The sequence below is a fragment of the Clarias gariepinus genome, chromosome 5 (assembly GCF_024256425.1).
Source record: "Clarias gariepinus isolate MV-2021 ecotype Netherlands chromosome 5, CGAR_prim_01v2, whole genome shotgun sequence".
NCBI classification, from domain to species: domain Eukaryota; kingdom Metazoa; phylum Chordata; class Actinopteri; order Siluriformes; family Clariidae; genus Clarias; species Clarias gariepinus.
Genome location: NC_071104.1, coordinates 3,672,108 through 3,687,829, shown reverse-complemented (window position 1 = coordinate 3,687,829; position 15,722 = coordinate 3,672,108). Strand labels below are relative to the sequence as shown.

The following is a 15,722-nucleotide window of genomic DNA, read 5'->3' as shown; positions in this document are numbered from 1 at the left end:
TCTGCACATGGTTGTGTTGTTGAGGCAAAGCACTGAGCTGAACTTCATTTTCACAGATACTGAAAAATTCTTTTGAGATGTTCCACCGCATGTTTGAATGCAGAAGTCAAGGAATCAGCTTCTGGATGATGATGGGGTATGAAAAGTTGTCTTGTTTATGATTTATAGGATTATTTCATCTTTCTCACTGTATTTTGCAGCATGTATGGTTGCAGAGGCTGCTCTCTAAACTGCTTTGCTGTTTTTCTAAGGTAAAACGTGAACGTGGTTCCTGTCTGAAGCCTAAAAATCCTGAACTTAAGCCAACCGATACACTTGCGTGTATTGGAAAGATCTAGCGCTTGCTTTGGGGAGGAGGTCAAGTCATGAAATCAGACGTGGCAAAAGTCTATTCAATCACGGGCCCACACTATGTAAGCACACGCGGTGTAGTCGTGGCCGAGTGGTTAAGGCGATGGACTAGAAATCCATTGGGGTCTCCCCGCGCAGGTTCGAATCCTGCCGATTGCGTCTGTTATATTGCGCAAGAAAGACATGTTGCAACTCATTGTGTTGTGGCTGTGATTTGTAACAAATTTCCTCATGCCCTTAAGAGTTGGTGATTTGCTGAAGACATAATGGTGACATCCTGCCCCCTTTTCATCCTCAATAGCTGCTGCTTTGGTGGAGAAATCCTGTCACCCCTTCCCAACGTTGATCTGTCTTCCAATGACAAGCTGCCTCATAGACATCCGATCGGTAATCCGTGCAAGACGTGACCTTTCTAGAGACCGCCGTGTCAGGATGGCCGAGCGGTCTAAGGCGCTGCGTTCAGGTCGCAGTCTCCCCTGGAGGCGTGGGTTCGAATCCCACTTCTGACAAGAGCCCCTTCTCTTTGTTGCATTTAGGAAATCATGTATGGATCTGCATCAATAACCTTGACCTCTCACAGCATAGCTTTGCTTGCTAGCGAAGAAGTTGGCACTTTTCTTCATCAAGCGCTTGCTTCTTCAATTTTTTGGACGATGTAGACATGGTTGTGTTGTTGAGGCAAAGCCCGGAGCAGGGTGCCAAAATCAAGGCTACAGGTTCTGAGCTGAACTTCCTTTTCACGCATGCTGAAAAATTCTTTTGAGATGTCCCAGCACATGTTTGATTGGTGAAGTCAAGGAATCAGCTTCTATTTGACAATTGGGTATGAAAAGTTATCATTGTTCATGATACATAGGTTCATTTCATCTTTCTGTCTGTATTTTGCAGCATTGCCCATAGATGGTTGGAGAGGTTGCTCTCTAAACTGCTTTCCTGTTTTGCTAAGGTAAAACGTCTACTCTGGATCAGACAAAGACATCCACATCGGATCGTAGTAGCTTTCAGCAACTTATCACTGTATGCTTTTCTTAGAAAATGGGCACAAGCGAGCTTTCAGTAATGTAATTTTATGTATACATACACATTTATTTATATATATTGAAGTGCAGTGTGTAGTGCAATCTTGGGCAATTGGGCCATGTACAATTTGCAATATAGCTAATGACCTACGGATACACAAGATCGGACTGTAAACTTGGCTAATCAGAAAGCTTGTGCATTGTGTGACCTTAACCCATTTAATGGTCAGACATAAAGCAAAGATTTCCTTTTTCCACAGAAACCAGTCTGTCCTGCATAGCAACAGAGGTGCACAGTGAGAGGCACTGCTGGGATTCGAACCCAGGATCTCCTGTTTACTAGACAGGCACTTTAACCAACTAAGCCACAGCGCCACAACCAAACCTTAGCCTCTTGCATATACTCTCGCGTATCTGAGATGCTCCAGCACAGGAACTTGACTAACAAGCTAAGATTGTCTCCACTGGCATGCAGCATGATAGGACCATGAATGAAGTCCCACAGTGCTATACCATGCTTCACAGAGCACGCCAAAACTGCCAGTCATGGTGTTTCGACTCAGGTTGTTCCAAGTTCATTGCAGGCAAAGATCATGCCTGTTGCAGTAGATTTCAGGCTTGCAAAAATAAACAAATTCCAAACACACTGTATGTTATATATTTGCAACTGGCATACAGTTTACAGCAAAAAAAAAAAAAAAATATATATATATATATATATATATATATACTAGCTTATTGACAGCCATTGTCCTCATTTAAATGTAACCAAATGTCAACATCAGGCAAATGTTCCACGGCTACTCAGAAAATGATTCAATTCTTGCAAATCAAAATGCCAGTTTTCATTCGCTTCTGTGGGAGGAATAGAGCTACCTTGCTTGACACCATGGACAGGTGTCTACCTCTGGAAAACACATGAAAACTGAGCAGACCTTGTCTGGTGTACCAAGAGATGAAACTCACAACAGGCACTGCTGGGATTTGAACCCAGGATCTCCTGTTTACAAGACAGGTGCTTTCACCAGCTAAGCCACAGTGCCAATGGCCTGCGCGGCACCTTAGGCATGACCCAGCACTTTTAACCGAGACTCTCCTGGCCAAGACGTAATCTGATTGCAATGCTAATATTTCCTCCATCCGCATGCAAACCTCGCTGAGCTCGTAAGACGAGTACTCAACCAGCGATGCCATGCAAATGCTTTGATGTTTGTTTGCACATCCTAACTTTGATTTCGGCTTGATAAGATCCCAAAACGGGTGAAAATCCTTAAGAAAATGTCAAGTTTTAGATCTGTAAATGGCACACAAGCCACAGCAAACAAAAGGTTATGGCTGATCTCCAGCCATAGTCCTAACAAGCATATCACAACAGTCAGGGGGGAGGAATTAAAATCCACATGCCATGCACATCTAAAAGCAAGCAAGCGTTCATCAGATTGCTGCTGTGGACTTTGGCTCTTTGTCCCATAAGGATTGCGTGAATCAATGTCGTAACCTTTTGTTGAAGCTGGAGTTGAGCTGAGGGCTTGATTTGGGACAAATGGGCGGAAACATGTGGAAAACAATGATATTTCTTAAAATCAGCTGACAAGTCATTCAATCAAATATGGCACATAGGAAAGTGCATCTTGAACAGGGATTCCTGACCAAAGATTTCATTTTAGACATGGTGTGTGGATAAAAAGAAGGTAACAAGTTAGTGTCTCTGGCGGGGCATCGAACCCGCAACCTTTGAATAGCTCCACAGCTGAGTCCAGAAGTCCAACACGCTATCCATTGCATCACAAAGCCAACCAGGGTGTTTTTTTTCAGGCTCTCCAAGATTCATGGATGCTCGAGTTCATTGGGCAGATGCTTTTCTGTTGCTACTAATCAAATTCCACCAAATGCAAACAACTATGGCAGGTGCTGATCCCACAAGCTGTCAACAGCGTCCACAGAATGCCTTGATTTCACCATGGAATTTGCCACAGATCCCTGTCTGACTTGCAAAGTTATTCAACTCTGGCTGTAAGAAAGGCAAGAAAGGGATAGCTTTCGCACCAACAGATGATTGTTGCAGTAGACACTGCTTGGATAGCACTGTAGCATGGAGACCTCAACATATACACACTGGAGTAAGCGCTAGATAACATATTAAATAAGGTATCTCCTCATCACCCATAGATTAAACGTTTTGTGGTATAAGGTCCTACAAATCCGAGACATCATGTTACCACACGAATGACGATTTGGCAGCAGCATTATTCTGTTGCGTTTCTGTGAATGAGCCTCATACACTTGATTTGATGCTTGCAAAGGTCCCCAACAGCTGAATAATCGCAACCACAGGTCAAATTATATGTCAGAAGAAGGCAGCCAAACCAATGCAAATGCAAGAAATTATCTGCTCTAGTCATCGTCCTAACAGACAAATGTTTAAAGGTGTGGTAAAAAGATATGCAGTCGCAATGTAGCTAATGACCGGATCATAATGTTGACAGCAGTTGTGCTAGGGATACACAAGATAGGACTCTAATCTTGGCTAATCAGAAAGCTTGTGCATTGTGTGACTTTAACCCATGAGCTGTTAACGGTCAGACATGAAGCAAAGATTTCATTTCCTCCACTGAAACCAGTCTGATCTGCATAGCAACAGAAGTGCCCCTCAAGAGGCATTGCTGGGATTTAAATGCTCCTGTTCACCTCTCCTGGGATCTCCTGTTTACTAGACGTCTCTGCACATGGTTGTGTTGTTGAGGCAAAGCACTGAGCTGAACTTCATTTTCACAGATACTGAAAAATTATTTTGAGATGTTCCACCGCATGTTTGAATGCAGAAGTCAAGGAATCAGCTTCTGGATGATGATGGGGTATGAAAAGTTGTCTTGTTTATGATTTATAGGATTATTTCATCTTTCTCACTGTATTTTGCAGCATGTATGGTTGCAGAGGCTGCTCTCTAAACTGCTTTGCTGTTTTTCTAAGGTAAAACGTGAACGTGGTTCCTGTCTGAAGCCTAAAAATCCTGAACTTAAGCCAACCGATACACTTGCGTGTATTGGAAAGATCTAGCGCTTGCTTTGGGGAGGAGGTCAAGTCATGAAATCAGACGTGGCAAAAGTCTATTCAACCACGGGCCCACAGTATGTAAGCACACGCGGTGTAGTCGTGGCCGAGTGGTTAAGGCGATGGACTAGAAATCCATTGGGGTCTCCCCGCGCAGGTTCGAATCCTGCCGATTACGTCTGTTATATTGCGCAAGAAAGACATGTTGCAACTCATTGTGTTGTGGCTGTGATTTGTAACAAATTTCCTCATGCCCTTAAGAGTTGGTGATTTGCTGAAGACATAATGGTGACATCCTGCCCCCTTTTCATCCTCAATAGCTGCTGCTTTGGTGGAGAAATCCTGTCACCCCTTCCCAACGTTGATCTGTCTTCCAATGACAAGCTGCCTCATAGACATCCGATCGGTAATCCGTGCAAGACGTGACCTTTCTAGAGACCGCCATGTCAGGATGGCCGAGTCGCAGTCTCCCCTGGAGGCGTGGGTTCGAATCCCACTTCTGACAAGAGCCCCTTCTCTTTGTTGCATTTAGGAAATCATGTATGGATCTGCATCAATAACCTTGACCTCTCACAGCATAGCTTTGCTTGCTAGCGAAGAAGTTGGCACTTTTCTTCATCAAGCGCTTGCTTCTTCAATTTTTTGGACGATGTAGACATGGTTGTGTTGTTGAGGCAAAGCCCGGAGCAGGGTGCCAAAATCAAGGCTACAGGTTCTGAGCTGAACTTCCTTTTCACGCATGCTGAAAAATTCTTTTGAGATGTCCCAGCACATGTTTGATTGGTGAAGTCAAGTATTCAGCTTCTATTTGACAATTGGGTATGAAAAGTTATCATTGTTCATGATACATAGGTTCATTTTATCTTTCTGTCTGTATTTTGCAGCATTGCCCATAGATGGTTGGAGAGGTTGCTCTCTAAACTGCTTTCCTGTTTTGCTAAGGTAAAACGTCTACTCTGGATCAGACAAAGACATCCACATCGGATCGTAGTAGCTTTCAGCAACTTATCACTGTATGCTTTCTTAGAAAATGGGCACAAGCGAGCTTTCAGTAATGTAATTTTATGTATACATACACATATATTTATATATATTGAAGTGCAGTGTGTAGTGCAATCTTGGGCAATTGGGCCATGTACAATTTGCAATATAGCTAATGACCTACGGATACACAAGATCGGACTGTAAACTTGGCTAATCAGAAAGCTTGTGCATTGTGTGACCTTAACCCATTTAATGGTCAGACATAAAGCAAAGATTTCCTTTTTCCACAGAAACCAGTCTGACCTGCATAGCAACAGAGGTGCACAGTGAGAGGCACTGCTGGGATTCGAACCCAGGATCTCCTGTTTACTAGACAGGCACTTTAACCAACTAAGCCACAGCGCCACAACCAAACCTTAGCCTCTTGCATATACTCTCGCGTATCTGAGATGCTCCAGCACAGGAACTTGACTATCAAGCTAAGATTGTCTCCACTGGCATGCAGCATGATAGGACCATGAATGAAGTCCCACAGTGCTATACCATGCTTCACAGAGCACGCCAAAACTGCCAGTCATGGTGTTTCGACTCAGGTTGTTCCAAGTTCATTGCAGGCAAAGATCATGCCTGTTGCAGTAGATTTCAGGCTTGCAAAAATAAACAAATTTCAAACACACTGTATGTTATATATTTGCAACTGGCATACAGTTTACAGCAAAAAAAAAAAAAAAAAAAAAAAAATATATATATATATATATATATATATATACTAGCTTATTGACAGCCATTGTCCTCATTTAAATGTAACCAAATGTCAACATCAGGCAAATGTTCCACGGCTACTCAGAAAATGATTCAATTCTTGCAAATCAAAATGCCAGTTTTCATTCACTTCTGTGGGAGGAATAGAGCTACCTTGCTTGACACCATGGACAGGTGTCTACCTCTGGAAAACACATGAAAACTGAGCAGAAATCCTGGCTGAAAGCAAGATACCCTGCCACAACCTGAGACCACAAGCACTTAAGCCTTGAGTTCCTCATGCAGTTGGACCCAGACCTTGTCTGGTGTACCAAGAGATGAAACTCACAACAGGCACTGCTGGGATTTGAACCCAGGATCTCCTGTTTACAAGACAGGTGCTTTCACCAGCTAAGCCACAGTGCCAATGGCCTGCGCGGCACCTTAGGCATGACCCAGCACTTTTAACCGAGACTCTCCTGGCCAAGACGTAATCTGATTGCAATGCTAATATTTCCTCCATCCGCATGCAAACCTCGCTGAGCTCGTAAGACGAGTACTCAACCAGCGATGCCATGCAAATGCTTTGATGTTTGTTTGCACATCCTAACTTTGATTTCGGCTTGATAAGATCCCAAAACGGGTGAAAATCCTTAAGAAAATGTCAAGTTTTAGATCTGTAAATGGCACACAAGCCACAGCAAACAAAAGGTTATGGCTGATCTCCAGCCATAGTCCTAACAAGCATATCACAACAGTCAGGGGGGAGGAATTAAAATCCACATGCCATGCACATCTAAAAGCAAGCAAGCGTTCATCAGATTGCTGCTGTGGACTTTGGCTCTTTGTCCCATAAGGATTGCGTGAATCAATGTCGTAACCTTTAGTTGAAGCTGGAGTTGAGCTGAGGGCTTGATTTGGGACAAATGGGCGGAAACATGTGGAAAACAATGATATTTCTTAAAATCAGCTGACAAGTCATTCAATCAAATATGGCACATAGGAAAGTGCATCTTGAACAGGGATTCCTGACCAAAGATTTCATTTTAGACATGGTGTGTGGATAAAAAGAAGGTAACAAGTTAGTGTCTCTGGCGGGGCATCGAACCCGCAACCTTTGAATAGCTCCACAGCTGAGTCCAGAAGTCCAACACGCTATCCATTGCATCACAGAGCCAACCAGGGTGTTTTTTTTCAGGCTCTCCAAGATTCATGGATGCTCGAATTCATTGGGCAGATGCTTTTCTGTTGCTACTAATCAAATTCCACCAAATGCAAACAACTATGGCAGGTGCTGATCCCACAAGCTGTCAACAGCGTCCACAGAATGCCTTGATTTCACCATGGAATTTGCCACAGATCCCTGTCTGACTTGCAAAGTTATTCAACTCTGGCTGTAAGAAAGGCAAGAAAGGGATAGCTTTCGCACCAACAGATGATTGTTGCAGTAGACACTGCTTGGATAGCACTGTAGCATGGAGACCTCAACATATACACACTGGAGTAAGCGCTAGATAACATATTAAATAAGGTATCTCCTCATCACCCATAGATTAAACGTTTTGTGGTATAAGGTCCTACAAATCCGAGACATCATGTTACCACACGAATGACGATTTGGCAGCAGCATTATTCTGTTGCGTTTCTGTGAATGAGCCTCATACACTTGATTTGATGCTTGCAAAGGTCCCCAACAGCTGAATAATCGCAACCACAGGTCAAATTATATGTCAGAAGAAGGCAGCCAAACCAATGCAAATGCAAGAAATTATCTGCTCTAGTCATCGTCCTAACAGACAAATGTTTAAAGGTGTGGTAAAAAGATATGCAGTCGCAATGTAGCTAATGACCGGATCATAATGTTGACAGCAGTTGTGCTAGGGATACACAAGATAGGACTCTAATCTTGGCTAATCAGAAAGCTTGTGCATTGTGTGACTTTAACCCATGAGCTGTTAACGGTCAGACATGAAGCAAAGATTTCATTTCCTCCACTGAAACCAGTCTGATCTGCATAGCAACAGAAGTGCCCCTCAAGAGGCATTGCTGGGATTTAAATGCTCCTGTTCACCTCTCCTGGGATCTCCTGTTTACTAGACGTCTCTGCACATGGTTGTGTTGTTGAGGCAAAGCACTGAGCTGAACTTCATTTTCACAGATACTGAAAAATTCTTTTGAGATGTTCCACCGCATGTTTGAATGCAGAAGTCAAGGAATCAGCTTCTGGATGATGATGGGGTATGAAAAGTTGTCTTGTTTATGATTTATAGGATTATTTCATCTTTCTCACTGTATTTTGCAGCATGTATGGTTGCAGAGGCTGCTCTCTAAACTGCTTTGCTGTTTTTCTAAGGTAAAACGTGAATGTGGTTCCTGTCTGAAGCCTAAAAATCCTGAACTTAAGCCAACCGATACACTTGCGTGTATTGGAAAGATCTAGCGCTTGCTTTGGGGAGGAGGTCAAGTCATGAAATCAGACGTGGCAAAAGTCTATTCAATCACGGGCCCACACTATATAAGCACACGCGGTGTAGTCGTGGCCGCGTGGTTAAGGCGATGGACTAGAAATCCATTGGGGTCTCCCCGCGCAGGTTCGAATCCTGCCGATTACGTCTGTTATATTGCGCAAGAAAGACATGTTGCAACTCATTGTGTTGTGGCTGTGATTTGTAACAAATTTCCTCATGCCCTTAAGAGTTGGTGATTTGCTGAAGACATAATGGTGACATCCTGCCCCCTTTTCATCCTCAATAGCTGCTGCTTTGGTGGAGAAATCCTGTCACCCCTTCCCAACGTTGATCTGTCTTCCAATGACAAGCTGCCTCATAGACATCCGATCGGTAATCCGTGCAAGACGTGACCTTTCTAGAGACCGCCGTGTCAGGATGGCCGAGCGGTCTAAGGCGCTGCGTTCAGGTCGCAGTCTCCCCTGGAGGCGTGGGTTCGAATCCCACTTCTGACAAGAGCCCCTTCTCTTTGTTGCATTTAGGAAATCATGTATGGATCTGCATCAATAACCTTGACCTCTCACAGCATAGCTTTGCTTGCAAGCGAAGAAGTTGGCACTTTTCTTCATCAAGCGCTTGCTTCTTCAATTTTTTGGACGATGTAGACATGGTTGTGTTGTTGAGGCAAAGCCCGGAGCAGGGTGCCAAAATCAAGGCTACAGGTTCTGAGCTGAACTTCCTTTTCACGCATGCTGAAAAATTCTTTTGAGATGTCCCAGCACATGTTTGATTGGTGAAGTCAAGGAATCAGCTTCTATTTGACAATTGGGTATGAAAAGTTATCATTGTTCATGATACATAGGTTCATTTCATCTTTCTGTCTGTATTTTGCAGCATTGCCCATAGATGGTTGGAGAGGTTGCTCTCTAAACTGCTTTCCTGTTTTGCTAAGGTAAAACGTCTACTCTGGATCAGACAAAGACATCCACATCGGATCGTAGTAGCCTTCAGCAACTTATCACTGTATGCTTTCTTAGAAAATGGGCACAAGCGAGCTTTCAGTAATGTAATTTTATGTATACATACACATATATTTATATATATTGAAGTGCAGTGTGTAGTGCAATCTTGGGCAATTGGGCCATGTACAATTTGCAATATAGCTAATGACCTACGGATACACAAGATCGGACTGTAAACTTGGCTAATCAGAAAGCTTGTGCATTGTGTGACCTTAACCCATTTAATGGTCAGACATAAAGCAAAGATTTCCTTTTTCCACAGAAACCAGTCTGACCTGCATAGCAACAGAGGTGCACAGTGAGAGGCACTGCTGGGATTCGAACCCAGGATCTCCTGTTTACTAGACAGGCACTTTAACCAACTAAGCCACAGCGCCACAACCAAACCTTAGCCTCTTGCATATACTCTCGCGTATCTGAGATGCTCCAGCACAGGAACTTGACTATCAAGCTAAGATTGTCTCCACTGGCATGCAGCATGATAGGACCATGAATGAAGTCCCACAGTGCTATACCATGCTTCACAGAGCACGCCAAAACTGCCAGTCATGGTGTTTCGACTCAGGTTGTTCCAAGTTCATTGCAGGCAAAGATCATGCCTGTTGCAGTAGATTTCAGGCTTGCAAAAATAAACAAATTTCAAACACACTGTATGTTATATATTTGCAACTGGCATACAGTTTACAGCAAAAAAAAAAAAAAAAAAAAAAAATTATATATATATATATATATATATATATATATATATATATACTAGCTTATTGACAGCCATTGTCCTCATTTAAATGTAACCAAATGTCAACATCAGGCAAATGTTCCACGGCTACTCAGAAAATGATTCAATTCTTGCAAATCAAAATGCCAGTTTTCATTCACTTCTGTGGGAGGAATAGAGCTACCTTGCTTGACACCATGGACAGGTGTCTACCTCTGGAAAACACATGAAAACTGAGCAGAAATCCTGGCTGAAAGCAAGATACCTTGCCACAACCTGAGACCACAAGCACTTAAGCCTTGAGTTCCTCATGCAGTTGGACCCAGACCTTGTCTGGTGTACCAAGAGATGAAACTCACAACAGGCACTGCTGGGATTTGAACCCAGGATCTCCTGTTTACAAGACAGGTGCTTTCACCAGCTAAGCCACAGTGCCAATGGCCTGCGCGGCACCTTAGGCATGACCCAGCACTTTTAACCGAGACTCTCCTGGCCAAGACGTAATCTGATTGCAATGCTAATATTTCCTCCATCCGCATGCAAACCTCGCTGAGCTCGTAAGACGAGTACTCAACCAGCGATGCCATGCAAATGCTTTGATGTTTGTTTGCACATCCTAACTTTGATTTCGGCTTGATAAGATCCCAAAACGGGTGAAAATCCTTAAGAAAATGTCAAGTTTTAGATCTGTAAATGGCACACAAGCCACAGCAAACAAAAGGTTATGGCTGATCTCCAGCCATAGTCCTAACAAGCATATCACAACAGTCAGGGGGGAGGAATTAAAATCCACATGCCATGCACATCTAAAAGCAAGCAAGCGTTCATCAGATTGCTGCTGTGGACTTTGGCTCTTTGTCCCATAAGGATTGCGTGAATCAATGTCGTAACCTTTTGTTGAAGCTGGAGTTGAGCTGAGGGCTTGATTTGGGACAAATGGGCGGAAACATGTGGAAAACAATGATATTTCTTAAAATCAGCTGACAAGTCATTCAATCAAATATGGCACATAGGAAAGTGCATCTTGAACAGGGATTCCTGACCAAAGATTTCATTTTAGACATGGTGTGTGGATAAAAAGAAGGTAACAAGTTAGTGTCTCTGGCGGGGCATCGAACCCGCAACCTTTGAATAGCTCCACAGCTGAGTCCAGAAGTCCAACACGCTATCCATTGCATCACAGAGCCAACCAGGGTGTTTTTTTTCAGGCTCTCCAAGATTCATGGATGCTCGAGTTCATTGGGCAGATGCTTTTCTGTTGCTACTAATCAAATTCCACCAAATGCAAACAACTATGGCAGGTGCTGATCCCACAAGCTGTCAACAGCGTCCACAGAATGCCTTGATTTCACCATGGAATTTGCCACAGATCCCTGTCTGACTTGCAAAGTTATTCAACTCTGGCTGTAAGAAAGGCAAGAAAGGGATAGCTTTCGCACCAACAGATGATTGTTGCAGTAGACACTGCTTGGATAGCACTGTAGCATGGAGACCTCAACATATACACACTGGAGTAAGCGCTAGATAACATATTAAATAAGGTATCTCCTCATCACCCATAGATTAAACGTTTTGTGGTATAAGGTCCTACAAATCCGAGACATCATGTTACCACACGAATGACGATTTGGCAGCAGCATTATTCTGTTGCGTTTCTGTGAATGAGCCTCATACACTTGATTTGATGCTTGCAAAGGTCCCCAACAGCTGAATAATCGCAACCACAGGTCAAATTATATGTCAGAAGAAGGCAGCCAAACCAATGCAAATGCAAGAAATTATCTGCTCTAGTCATCGTCCTAACAGACAAATGTTTAAAGGTGTGGTAAAAAGAATTGCAGTCGCAATGTAGCTAATGACCGGATCATAATGTTGACAGCAGTTGTGCTAGGGATACACAAGATAGGACTCTAATCTTGGCTAATCAGAAAGCTTGTGCATTGTGTGACTTTAACCCATGAGCTGTTAACGGTCAGACATGAAGCAAAGATTTCATTTCCTCCACTGAAACCAGTCTGATCTGCATAGCAACAGAAGTGCCCCTCAAGAGGCATTGCTGGGATTTAAATGCTCCTGTTCACCTCTCCTGGGATCTCCTGTTTACTAGACGTCTCTGCACATGGTTGTGTTGTTGAGGCAAAGCACTGAGCTGAACTTCATTTTCACAGATACTGAAAAATTCTTTTGAGATGTTCCACCGCATGTGTGAATGCAGAAGTCAAGGAATCAGCTTCTGGATGATGATGGGGTATGAAAAGTTGTCTTGTTTATGATTTATAGGATTATTTCATCTTTCTCACTGTATTTTGCAGCATGTATGGTTGCAGAGGCTGCTCTCTAAACTGCTTTGCTGTTTTTCTAAGGTAAAACGTGAACGTGGTTCCTGTCTGAAGCCTAAAAATCCTGAACTTAAGCCAACCGATACACTTGCGTGTATTGGAAAGATCTAGCGCTTGCTTTGGGGAGGAGGTCAAGTCATGAAATCAGACGTGGCAAAAGTCTATTCAACCACGGGCCCACACTATGTAAGCACACGCGGTGTAGTCGTGGCCGAGTGGTTAAGGCGATGGACTAGAAATCCATTGGGATCTCCCCGGGCAGGTTCGAATCCTGCCGATTACGTCTGTTAAATTGCGCAAGAAAGACATGTTGCAACTCATTGTGTTGTGGCTGTGATTTGTAACAAATTTCCTCATGCCCTTGAGAGTTGGTGATTTGCTGAAGACATAATGGTGACATCCTGCCCCCTTTTCATCCTCAATAGCTGCTGCTTTGGTGGAGAAATCCTGTCACCCCTTCCCAACGTTGATCTGTCTTCCAACGACAAGCTGCCTCATAGACATCCGATCGGTAATCCGTGCAAGACGTGACCTTTCTAGAGACCGCCGTGTCAGGATGGCCGAGCGGTCTAAGGCGCTGCGTTCAGGTCGCAGTCTCCCCTGGAGGCGTTGGTTCGAATCCCACTTCTGACAAGAGCCCCTTCTCTTTGTTGCATTTAGGAAATCATGTATGGATCTGCATCAATAACCTTGACCTCTCACAGCATAGCTTTGCTTGCTAGCGAAGAAGTTGGCACTTTTCTTCATCAAGCGCTTGCTTCTTCAATTTTTTGGACGATGTAGACATGGTTGTGTTGTTGAGGCAAAGCCCGGAGCAGGGTGCCAAAATCAAGGCTACAGGTTCTGAGCTGAACTTCCTTTTCACGCATGCTGAAAAATTCTTTTGAGATGTCCCAGCACATGTTTGATTGGTGAAGTCAAGGAATCAGCTTCTATTTGACAATTGGGTATGAAAAGTTATCATTGTTCATGATACATAGGTTCATTTCATCTTTCTGTCTGTATTTTGCAGCATTGCCCATAGATGGTTGGAGAGGTTGCTCTCTAAACTGCTTTCCTGTTTTGCTAAGGTAAAACGTCTACTCTGGATCAGACAAAGACATCCACATCGGATCGTAGTAGCCTTCAGCAACTTATCACTGTATGCTTTCTTAGAAAATGGGCACAAGCGAGCTTTCAGTAATGTAATTTTATGTATACATACACATATATTTATATATATTGAAGTGCAGTGTGTAGTGCAATCTTGGGCAATCGGGCCATGTACAATTTGCAATATAGCTAATGACCTACGGATACACAAGATCGGACTGTAAACTTGGCTAATCAGAAAGCTTGTGCATTGTGTGACCTTAACCCATTTAATGGTCAGACATAAAGCAAAGATTTCCTTTTTCCACAGAAACCAGTCTGACCTGCATAGCAACAGAGGTGCACAGTGAGAGGCACTGCTGGGATTCGAACCCAGGATCTCCTGTTTACTAGACAGGCACTTTAACCAACTAAGCCACAGCGCCACAACCAAACCTTAGCCTCTTGCATATACTCTCGCGTATCTGAGATGCTCCAGCACAGGAACTTGACTATCAAGCTAAGATTGTCTCCACTGGCATGCAGCATGATAGGACCATGAATGAAGTCCCACAGTGCTATACCATGCTTCACAGAGCACGCCAAAACTGCCAGTCATGGTGTTTCGACTCAGGTTGTTCCAAGTTCATTGCAGGCAAAGATCATGCCTGTTGCAGTAGATTTCAGGCTTGCAAAAATAAACAAATTTCAAACACACTGTATGTTATATATTTGCAACTGGCATACAGTTTACAGCAAAAAAAAAAAAAAAAAAAAAAAAAAAAATATATATATATATATATATATATATATATATATATATATACTAGCTTATTGACAGCCATTGTCCTCATTTAAATGTAACCAAATGTCAACATCAGGCAAATGTTCCACGGCTACTCAGAAAATGATTCAATTCTTGCAAATCAAAATGCCAGTTTTCATTCACTTCTGTGGGAGGAATAGAGCTACCTTGCTTGACACCATGGACAGGTGTCTACCTCTGGAAAACACATGAAAACTGAGCAGAAATCCTGGCTGAAAGCAAGATACCCTGCCACAACCTGAGACCACAAGCACTTAAGCCTTGAGTTCCTCATGCAGTTGGACCCAGACCTTGTCTGGTGTACCAAGAGATGAAACTCACAACAGGCACTGCTGGGATTTGAACCCAGGATCTCCTGTTTACAAGACAGGTGCTTTCACCAGCTAAGCCACAGTGCCAATGGCCTGCGCGGCACCTTAGGCATGACCCAGCACTTTTAACCGAGACTCTCCTGGCCAAGACGTAATCTGATTGCAATGCTAATATTTCCTCCATCCGCATGCAAACCTCGCTGAGCTCGTAAGACGAGTACTCAACCAGCGATGCCATGCAAATGCTTTGATGTTTGTTTGCACATCCTAACTTTGATTTCGGCTTGATAAGATCCCAAAACGGGTGAAAATCCTTAAGAAAATGTCAAGTTTTAGATCTGTAAATGGCACACAAGCCACAGCAAACAAAAGGTTATGGCTGATCTCCAGCCATAGTCCTAACAAGCATATCACAACAGTCAGGGGGGAGGAATTAAAATCCACATGCCATGCACATCTAAAAGCAAGCAAGCGTTCATCAGATTGCTGCTGTGGACTTTGGCTCTTTGTCCCATAAGGATTGCGTGAATCAATGTCGTAACCTTTTGTTGAAGCTGGAGTTGAGCTGAGGGCTTGATTTGGGACAAATGGGCGGAAACATGTGGAAAACAATGATATTTCTTAAAATCAGCTGACAAGTCATTCAATCAAATATGGCACATAGGAAAGTGCATCTTGAACAGGGATTCCTGACCAAAGATTTCATTTTAGACATGGTGTGTGGATAAAAAGAAGGTAACAAGTTAGTGTCTCTGGCGGGGCATCGAACCCGCAACCTTTGAATAGCTCCACAGCTGAGTCCAGAAGTCCAACACGCTATCCATTGCATCACAGAGCCAACCAGG

The 15,722-nt window shown here is 43.3% G+C and overlaps 1 protein-coding gene and 15 non-coding genes across 16 annotated transcripts in view; 8 read left to right on the top strand and 8 right to left on the bottom strand.

The window, feature by feature from the left end:
• LOC128524461 (nuclear factor 7, brain-like) overlaps nt 1–15,722 on the top strand; it is a 561,325-nt gene that overhangs the window by 243,873 nt on the left and 301,730 nt on the right. The gene's annotated exons all lie outside the window — the stretch shown is intronic.
• trnas-aga (transfer RNA serine (anticodon AGA)) lies at nt 429–510 on the top strand. The gene has a single exon. It is a non-coding gene; the product is annotated as a tRNA-Ser (tRNA).
• Nucleotides 778–860, top strand: trnal-cag (transfer RNA leucine (anticodon CAG)). Its single transcript has one exon. It is a non-coding gene; the product is annotated as a tRNA-Leu (tRNA).
• On the bottom strand, nt 1,672–1,745 carry trnat-agu (transfer RNA threonine (anticodon AGU)). The gene has a single exon. It is a non-coding gene; the product is annotated as a tRNA-Thr (tRNA).
• Nucleotides 2,340–2,413, bottom strand: trnat-ugu (transfer RNA threonine (anticodon UGU)). Its single transcript has one exon. It is a non-coding gene; the product is annotated as a tRNA-Thr (tRNA).
• Nucleotides 4,518–4,599, top strand: trnas-aga (transfer RNA serine (anticodon AGA)). Its single transcript has one exon. It is a non-coding gene; the product is annotated as a tRNA-Ser (tRNA).
• Nucleotides 5,737–5,810, bottom strand: trnat-agu (transfer RNA threonine (anticodon AGU)). Its single transcript has one exon. It is a non-coding gene; the product is annotated as a tRNA-Thr (tRNA).
• trnat-ugu (transfer RNA threonine (anticodon UGU)) lies at nt 6,499–6,572 on the bottom strand. The gene has a single exon. It is a non-coding gene; the product is annotated as a tRNA-Thr (tRNA).
• On the top strand, nt 8,677–8,758 carry trnas-aga (transfer RNA serine (anticodon AGA)). Its single transcript has one exon. It is a non-coding gene; the product is annotated as a tRNA-Ser (tRNA).
• trnal-cag (transfer RNA leucine (anticodon CAG)) lies at nt 9,026–9,108 on the top strand. Its single transcript has one exon. It is a non-coding gene; the product is annotated as a tRNA-Leu (tRNA).
• On the bottom strand, nt 9,919–9,992 carry trnat-agu (transfer RNA threonine (anticodon AGU)). The gene has a single exon. It is a non-coding gene; the product is annotated as a tRNA-Thr (tRNA).
• On the bottom strand, nt 10,693–10,766 carry trnat-ugu (transfer RNA threonine (anticodon UGU)). Its single transcript has one exon. It is a non-coding gene; the product is annotated as a tRNA-Thr (tRNA).
• Nucleotides 12,871–12,952, top strand: trnas-aga (transfer RNA serine (anticodon AGA)). The gene has a single exon. It is a non-coding gene; the product is annotated as a tRNA-Ser (tRNA).
• On the top strand, nt 13,220–13,302 carry trnal-cag (transfer RNA leucine (anticodon CAG)). Its single transcript has one exon. It is a non-coding gene; the product is annotated as a tRNA-Leu (tRNA).
• On the bottom strand, nt 14,113–14,186 carry trnat-agu (transfer RNA threonine (anticodon AGU)). The gene has a single exon. It is a non-coding gene; the product is annotated as a tRNA-Thr (tRNA).
• On the bottom strand, nt 14,891–14,964 carry trnat-ugu (transfer RNA threonine (anticodon UGU)). Its single transcript has one exon. It is a non-coding gene; the product is annotated as a tRNA-Thr (tRNA).